At 34.6% G+C, this 9,360-nt stretch overlaps 1 long non-coding RNA gene and 1 pseudogene across 1 annotated transcript; one reads left to right on the top strand and one right to left on the bottom strand.

The window, feature by feature from the left end:
- The window catches only part of LOC105179291, a 35,992-nt pseudogene extending 30,532 nt beyond the window's left edge, over positions 1 to 5,460 (top strand).
- A 1,738-nt stretch (positions 5,461 to 7,198) lies between these two features.
- LOC105179293 lies at positions 7,199 to 8,947 on the bottom strand. The gene is made up of 5 exons (XR_002286314.1): positions 8,760 to 8,947; positions 7,856 to 7,911; positions 7,569 to 7,746; positions 7,389 to 7,490; positions 7,199 to 7,268 (listed from the first exon to the last, which is right to left on the bottom strand). It is a non-coding gene; the product is annotated as an uncharacterized LOC105179293 (long non-coding RNA).
- Between the last annotated feature and the right edge of the window lie 413 nt (positions 8,948 to 9,360).

Raw genomic sequence — 9,360 nt, forward strand, 5'->3', positions numbered from 1 at the left:
TATACAACTCTAAGTCAGGGTTCATTTGATCTTATATTATAGTATAAGGGTTTTCAAATCCACTCCACCATTAGTTGTTATTATTTTATTTGGGTTAATCACTTTGTCGATAAATTTCCAACCGATCTCATCATATTTTCTTCACAAAATATAATTTTTGTAGATTGTCACCTCCAAGAAACAATGAATCATATCGGTGTATAATATTGTCGAGCGATCTCATCATATTATCTTCCACGACTCTTTAAAATTTTTGCTATTTCTCTTTCACCTGGTCATGATTCCCATTATCTAAGTGTGCATGTGTATGTGCGTACCTGGACACTCTTAGTTACTCAATGTATCGCATTTATAACGTCATTTTCCGTTCAGTGACCTCAAAATAATGGTTCTAAGTCTCAAAGTATTCTTTTTCCCCGTAACTACCTTCTTGTTAAAGCAATGATGTGATGCTTCTAAGTTTCATCTAATATATCTTGACTTTTTTGGTTTGTAATTATCCAGGTAATCGACTTTCGCTCATTGGAAAGGCCAGAAAAGGATGAATTTTGTTTACAACTGTGAGTTCAATAAAAGACAGATTTTTAATTCTAGAGTGTAATTTCCTATGTTATGATTGGTAATATTGATCCACTTAATGCTGCTATTAATATTTCACTAATTGTGAAGGTCAAAGCTTGATTCATATGATGAAGTTGCTAAGAGAGTAACGAACCAACTCAAAGTCGATGATACGTCCAAACTACGGCTTACATTACACAATATCTACTCTCAGCGACCAAAAGCTCATCCTATAACATATCGAGGAGTAAAAAACTTGTTAGAGAAGCTGCTGCATTACGACCAAGTACGCATTTATACAACTCTAAGTTAGGGTTCATTGGATCTGATATTATAGTATAAGGGTTTTTCAAATCCACCATTATCTCTGTTGTTATTATTTTATTTGGGTTAATCACTTTTTAGATAAATTCCCAACCGATCTCATCATATTTTCTAACATGGTTCTTTTTAATTCCTAACTCTTTCTATTTCTCCCTCTTTGGCTTCTTGTTTCTCGTTATCTTAGTGTGATGCCTTTGTTCATGTCCTTTATTGCTCTTCGACTTCTCTTTTATTTTCTCTCTTTTCATTTCTCCTCCTTGGAATGGTCCCTTTTATCGCATAGTCGATGTTGTGCCTTATAGTGACTACTGTATACGTTAATTGCCTGAACAAAGCATAATTAATGGCTTTACTAGCCGCTATTACTTGTTTCTCAACAGAATACAAATTTGATGCTATAATTTGCTTGAAAATATACAAAATATAAATTTTGTACATTGTCACCTCCGAGAAACAATGAATCATATCGGTGTATAATATTATCGAGCGATCTCATCATATTATCTTCCACGACTCTTTAAAATTTTTGCTCTTTCTCTTGCACCTGGTCTTGATTCCCATTATCTTAGTGTTCATGTGCATGTGCGTACCTGGACACTATTAGTTACTCAATGTATCCCATTTATAACGTCTATTTCCATTCAGTGACCCCAAAATAATGGTTGTAAGCCTAAAAGTATTCTTTTTCCCCGTAACTACCTTCTTGTTAAAGAAATGACGTGATGCTTCTAACTTTCATCTAATATATCCTAACTATTTTGGTTTGTAATTCTGCAGGTTATCCACTTTCGCTCCTTGGAAAGGTCTGAAAAGGATGAATTTTGTTTACAACTGTAAGTTCAATAAAAGACAGGTTTTTAATTCTATAGTGTAATTTCCTATATTATGATTGGTAATATTGATCCACTTAACGCTGCTATTCAAATTTCACTAATTGTGAAGGTTGAAGCTTGATTAATATGATGAAGTTGCAAAGAGAGTAGCGAACCAACTCAGAGTCGATGATCCGTCCAAACTACGGCTTACATTACACAATATCTACTTTCAGCGACCAAAAGCTCATCCTATAACGTATCGAGGAGTAGAAATCTTGTTAGAGATGCTGCTTCATTACGACCAAGTACGCATTCATACAACTCTAAGTCAGGGTTCATTAGATCTGATATTATAGTATAAGGGTTTTCAAATCCACCATTACTTCTGTAGTTATTGTTTTATTTGGGTTCATCACTTTGTGGATAAATTCCCAACCGATCTCATCATATTTTCTTCCATGATTCTATGAAATTCCTCGCTCTTTCTATTTCTCCCTCTCTGGCTACTTGTTTCTCGTTATCTTAGTGTGATTCCTATGTTTGTGTGCTTTATTGCTCTTCGACTTCTCTTTTATTTTCTCTCTTTGCATTTCTCCTCTTTGAAATGGTCCCTTTTATCACATAGTCGATGTTGTGCCTCATAGTGACTACTGTATACGTTAATTGCCTGAACAAAGCATAATTAATTGCTTTCCTAGCCGCTATTAATTGTTTCTCAACAGAATATAAATTTGATGCTATTGTTTGCTTAAAAATATACAAAATATAAATTTTGTACATTGTCACCTCCGAGAAATAATGAATCATATCGGTGTATAATATTATCAAGTGATCTCATCATATTATCTTCCACGACAGTTTAAAAGTTTTGGTCTTTCTCTAGCACCTGGTCTTGGTTTCCATTATCTTAGTGTGCATGTGCGTGTGTGCATACCTGGAGACTATTAGTGACTCAATGTATCCCATTTATAAAGTCTATTTCCATTGAGTGACCCCAAAATAATGGTTCTAAGCCTAATAGTATTATTTTTCCCCGTAACTACCATCTTGTTAAAGCAATGACGTGATGCTTCTACCCTTCATCTAATATATCCTAACTTTTTTGGTTTGTAATTCTGCAGGTTATCCACTTTCGCTCCTTGGAAAGGTCTGAAAAGAATGAATTTTGTTTACAACTGTGAGTTCAATAAAAGACAAACTTTTAATTCTAGAATGTAATGTTCTATGTTATGATTGATAATATTGATCCACTTAACATTGCTATTCAAATTTCACTAATTGTGAAGGTCAAACCTTGATTTATATGATGAAGTTGTTAAGAGAGTAGAGAACCAACTCAGAGTTGATGATCCATCCAAACTATGGCTTACATTACACAATATCTACTCTCAGCGACAAAAAGCTCATCCTATCACATATCGAGGAGTAGAAAACTAGTTAGAGATGCTGCTGCATTACGACCAAGTATGGATTCATACAACTCTAACTTGGGTTTCATTTGATCTGGAATTATTGTATAAGGGTTATCAAATCCACCATTATCTCTGTAGTTACTGTTTTATTTGGGTTCATCACATTGTGGATAAATTCCCAAAAGATCTCATCATATTATCTTCCATGATTCTTTGCAATTCCTCGCTCTTTCTATTTCTCCCTCTCTTGCTCCTTGTTTCTTGTTATCTTAGTGTAAGTTCTATGTTTGTGTGCTTTATTCCTCTTTGACTTCTCTTTTATTTTCTCTCTTTTCATTTGGCCTCCTTGAAATGGTCCCTTTTATCACATAAACGATGTTGGGCCTCATATTGACTATTGTATACATTAATTGCCTGAACAAAGCATAATTAATTACTTTCCTAGCCCGTTTTATTTGTTTCACTACAAAAGGTTTTACCTATTGAAGTATTTTGGTATTTGATGCTATTATTTGCTTAATATCATTTGATGATGGTGTGAAACTAACAAAGCATTACTTTCTTGCTCAGCTTTCTGATATTCTATACTTTGAAGTAGTGGATATACCTCTACCAGAATTACAAGAGTTGAGAATCCTCAAACTAGCTTTCAACTATGCGGCAAACTCTGAAGTGAGTATTCATTAATAAGTAGACTTTATGCTCCTATACAAGTGCATACATATGCAAGACTTGCAAATTTAGTATATATTTAGCAAACACTAAATATCTTATTTGTTTTCTATATATAGCTGGAAACCCACAGTATTAGGTTTCCAAAAGAAAGCACTGTCGGTGACGTGCTTGAGCATCTCAAGGAGAAGGTAATACAGCTGACAAGTTATTACCGGAAGTGTCCGTGTGTGTCTTCATAGAATTCTAAGATTTGTCGTGTAACATAGCATTATATGATTTTTAACTATTGCAATGTTTACGTTGAACAGGTGAAACTTTCTTGTCCAAATGCACAGCTCAGGTTGCTGGAAGTATTATCGCACAAGATCTATAAGGTCCTGAATTATTGCATCTTCTTTTTGTTTCATTCATTAGTTTCGTAATATTAATATCAAAATAATATTCTTCTAAACTTTTACTTAATAATCCAACTTAAATAGTTAAATTTAATTTATTTTATGCTGAAAAATCTTGTATGGGTTGACTACACACAAATTGGACGTGTCGAAGATATGCACTCCAACATGGAAATTTAGTCACAATACTTGCTAGGTTTTGTATTTTTCCCTTGTGCTCTTCACTTAGTTAAATTGAATATTGTGTTTCCAAATGGATGTTTGAAATTCCTTATGTCTAGCCTTCTATGCTTATTTTTTTAAGTTGCTGAAACTCCAAGTTCCTACAGATATTTCCTAATAGTGATAAGATCGCAACAATAAATGACATCGTTGGACTTTACGAGCAGAGGAGGTCTGTTTCTATCTCTATACATATGTGTGTCTATGTATATAAATGCTTTCATTTTTCAGGTGGTACACATAAAAAAAAAATATCTTGCTAGTTGCTTTCCATGTTAGAACTGTATCTTTCATAGGCTACGACACTTTTTCCTTTAAAATTGGCTTCCCCATATTTTCATCTTTAAAATCAACAATTTCTCCACTTTTATAATTTCTCATTGCAGATTCCAGAGGAAGAGAAATTTCTCGGCGCAAGTAAATGTTTGATTCATGTGTGTCACTTCATGCATGAGGATGCACAAAATCAGACGTTAGTATTTTTAGTTTGTTACTTCATAGTTTTCCTCAGATATTTGTACTCGTTCTACCTCTGTATTTCAACTGCAAGTGCATCTCTTTCATTTTCTTCCTTTTAAATCTTATATATTCATTTTGCTTCGGCAGCGAATTAAAACTCTTGGCGAGCCATTTTTATTGATGATCAATGATGGTGAAACTTTGTCACGTATCAAGGTTCGTGTGCAGAACAAGTTGTAAGTACGAGATAAGGAATTTTCGAAGGTATTCCAGCCCGAGCCTAATTGTTACAATCACTTTAAATGAAGATGGTAGTATGATACTTATGTGGTTAGGCGTGCTACAACTTCTACTTTCTGCTTGAATCTTCTCGATTTTATGCAGTGGAGATTTGCTTTTCTGTAGCATAGTCAGGCAGAATACTTGGAGGACTCAGATACTTTGTTCGACCATTTCCAGGTCTCACTCATTCTCTCACACAGATACACTCTGCCACAATATTTATATGCAGATGCGCTTAAATTTCATAATATGTATTGACTCTACAGAGAAGCAGTAGTTGTGTTTCTTGGGAGCAATATCTTGGACTGGAACACGTTAACAATACCCCTAGAAAGCTCCTGCAGCAAATTCGGTAATCTATACCTTGTTTTATTTTCATTTTTTTTAATAAATTTGATTGTTGCTTGATGTTCATAATGTTGCCAAAAGATTTGCAAATAGGTTTTTAGCAAAGCTTTCGGCAAAATTATCAACATCGAGCAACAAAATCAAATTTATTAAAAAAAATGAAAATAAAACATAGTATAGATTACCTAATTTGCTGCAGGAGCCTTCTAGGGGTATTGTTAACGTGTTCCAGTCCAAGATATTGCTCCCAAGAAGCACAAATATTGCTTCTCTGTAGCGTTAAAACATAGTATAAAATTTAAGCGCATCTGCATATAAATATTGTCACAGAGTGTGTCTGTGTGAGAGAGTGAGAGAGACCTAGAAATGGTCGAACAAAGTATCTGAGTCCTCCAAGTATTCTACTTGACTATGCGACACAAAAGGAAATCTCCACTGCATAGAATCGAGAAGATTCAAGCTGAAATTAGAAGCTGTAGCATGCCTAACCACATAAGCATGATACCATCATCTTCATTTAAAGTGATTGTAACAATTAGGCTCGGGCTGGAATACCTTCTAAAATTCCTCATCTCGTACTTGCAACTTGTTCTGCACAAGAACCTTGATTCAAGAAAAAGTTTCACCATCATTGATCATCAATAAAAATGGCACGCCAAGAGTTTTAATTCGCTGCCAGAAGCAAAATAAATATATAAGAATTTAAAGGATGAAAATGAAAGAGATGCACTTGCAGTTGAAATACAGAGGTAGAATGAGTACAAATATCTAAGGAAAACTATGAAGTAACGAACTGAAATACTACCGTCTGGTTTTGAGCATCCTCATGCATGAAGTGACACACATGGATAAAAAATTTACTTGGTCCAAGAAATTTCTCTTCCTCTGGAATCTGCAATGAGAAATTATAAAAGTGGAGAAATTGTTGATATTAAAGATGAACATATGGGGAAGCCAATTTTTAAGGAAAAGTGTCATAGCCTATCAAAGACACAGTACTAACATGGCAAGCAATTAACAAGATATTTTTTGTTATGTGTATCACCTGAAAAATGAAAGCATTTTTATGCATAGACACACATAAGTATAGAGATAGAAATAGACCTCCTTTGCTCGTAAAGCCTAGCGATTCTCATTTATTGTTGCTATCTTATCACTATTAGGATGTATCTGTAGGAACTTGGAGTTTCAGCAACTTAAAAAAATAAGCATAGAAGGCTAGAATAAGAAATTTCTAACATCCATTTGGAAACACAATATACAATTTACTAAGTGAAGAGCACATGGGCAAAATACAAAAACCTAGCAAGTACTGAGACTCAACTTCCAAGTCAGAGTGCATATCTCCGACACGTGCAATTTGTGTGTAGTCAACCCATACAAGATTTTTCAGCGTAAAATAAATTGAATTTAACTATTTCAGTTGGATTATTAAGTAAATGTTTAGAAAAATATTATTTTGACATTATTATTACGAAACTAATGAATGAAACAAAAAGAAGATGCAATAATTCAGGACCTTATAGATCTTGTGCGATAATACTTCCAGCAACCTGAGCTCTGCATTTGGACGAGAAAGTTTCACCTGTTTAATGTAAACATTGCAACAGTTAAAAATCATATAACGCTATGTTAAGCGACAAATCTTAGAATTCTAGGAACACACACGCAGACTCCCGGTAGTAACTTGTCAGCTATATTACCTTGTCCTTGAGATGCGCAAGCACATCACCCACAGTGCTTTCTTTTGGCAGCCTAATACTGTGAGTTTCCAGCTATATATGGAAAACAAATAAGATAATTTAATGTTTGCTAAATATATAATAACTTTGCATGTCTTGCATATGTATGCACTTGTATAGGAGCATAAAGTCCAATTATGAATGAATACTCACTTCAGAGTTTGCCGCATAGCTGAAAGCTAGTTTGTGGGTTCTCAACTCTTGCAATTCTGGCAGAGGTATATCCCCTACATCAAAGTGCAGAATACCAGAAAGCTGAACAAGAAATTAATGCTTTGTTAGTTTCACACCCTCATCGAATGAACCCCGACTTAGAGTTGTATGAATGCGTACTTGGTCGTAATGCAGCAGCATCTCTAACAAGTTTTCTGCTCCTCAATATCTTATAGGATGAGCTTTTGGTCGCTGAGAATAGATATTGTGTGATGTAAGCCGTAGTTTGGACAGACCATTAACTCCGAGTTGGTTCGCTACTTTATTAACAACTTCATCATATGAATCAAGCTTTGACCTTCATAATTAGTGGAATTTGAATAGCAGCGTTATGTGGATCAATATTACCAATCATAACATAGGAAATTACACTCTAGAATTAAAAGTCTATCTTCTATTGAACTCACAGTTGTATACAAAATTCATCCTTTTTAGGCCTTTCCCAGGAGCTAAAGTGGATAACCTGCAGAACAACAAACCAAAAAAGGCAGGATATATTAAATGAAAGTTAGAAGCATCACATCATTGTTTTAACAAGAAGGTACAGGGAAGAATAATACTTTTTGACTTAGAACCATTATTTTTTGGGGTCACTGAAAGGAAATAGATGTTATAAATGGGGTACATTGAGTAACTAATAGTGTCCAGGTATGCATAAGCACATGCACACTAAGATAATGGGAATCAAGACCAAGTGCAAGAGAAAGAGCAAAAATTTTAAAGAATCGTGGAAGATAATATGATCGGATCACTTGATAATATTATACTCCAATATGATTCATTATTTCTCGGTGGTGACAATGTACAAATTTTATATTTTGTATATCTTTAAGCAAATAATAGTATTAAATACCAAAATACTTCAATAGGTAAAACCTTTTGTAGTCAAACAAATAATACGGGCTAGGAAAGTAATTAATAATGCTTTGTTCCGGCAATTAACGTATACAGTCAATATGAGGCACAACATCAACTATGTGATAAAAAGGACCATTTCAAGGAGGAGAAAAGCAAAGAGAGAAAATAAAAGAGAAGCCGAAGAGCAATAAAGCACACAAACATAGGCATCACACTAAGATAACGAGAAACAAGGAGCAAGAGAGGGAGAAATAGAAACAGCGTGGAATTTCAAAGAATTGTGGAAGATAATATGATGAGATCTATTGGGAATTTATCCACAAAGTGATGAACCCAAATGAAACAATATTTACAGAGATAATGGTGGATTTGAAAACCCTTATACAATAATTTCAGATCAATGAATAAAGTAGAATAATAGAATAATAACAGTACGGAAAGCAGTAAAGTAACCGGCTTAGGAGCCAGATCTGGCAACTGAATGCCCAAGTGCCACCACCGACCGACAACCCTCATGGTTGCAGAAAAACCACAAAGCCACCAAGACACAAAGATCCATAATGAGACCACTTAGGCTTCATTTAGAATCACTTAAAATTCCACTAAGAAGTTTCTTTCACACTCAGCAAATATTCTCACAAATTATTTCACGAAAAGGGATTTTCGTTTTGTCGTTGTTCTATCTCTTTAAAACCATAGAAGACCAATATATATATACTGATAGAACACAGAGAACATAGATAGAAAGAGGTGAGATGATGAGGGATTTCCAAGAGCAATGGGAACTTGAGAGGAACAAAATCAGAGATAGAAAGAAGGGAGAGGAAGAGGCACCGACTGAATAGTGGAAGAATAGGGTTAAGTAGAAGAAGGGTCGGGTCAGGTAATGGGCCGGGCAGCAAGTGGGCTGCCATCCAATTGGGGGGGGGGGCATGGGCCAAAAAATCCAACAACATCATTGGATAATATAACATTATACTCCAGCATGAATCATGCTTTCTTGGAGAGACAATGTACATGTTTTATATTTTCTATAATTTTAAGCGAATAATTG

The sequence above is a fragment of the Sesamum indicum genome, unplaced genomic scaffold (genome assembly GCF_000512975.1).
Source record: "Sesamum indicum cultivar Zhongzhi No. 13 unplaced genomic scaffold, S_indicum_v1.0 scaffold00132, whole genome shotgun sequence".
Taxonomy (NCBI): Eukaryota; Viridiplantae; Streptophyta; class Magnoliopsida; order Lamiales; family Pedaliaceae; genus Sesamum; species Sesamum indicum.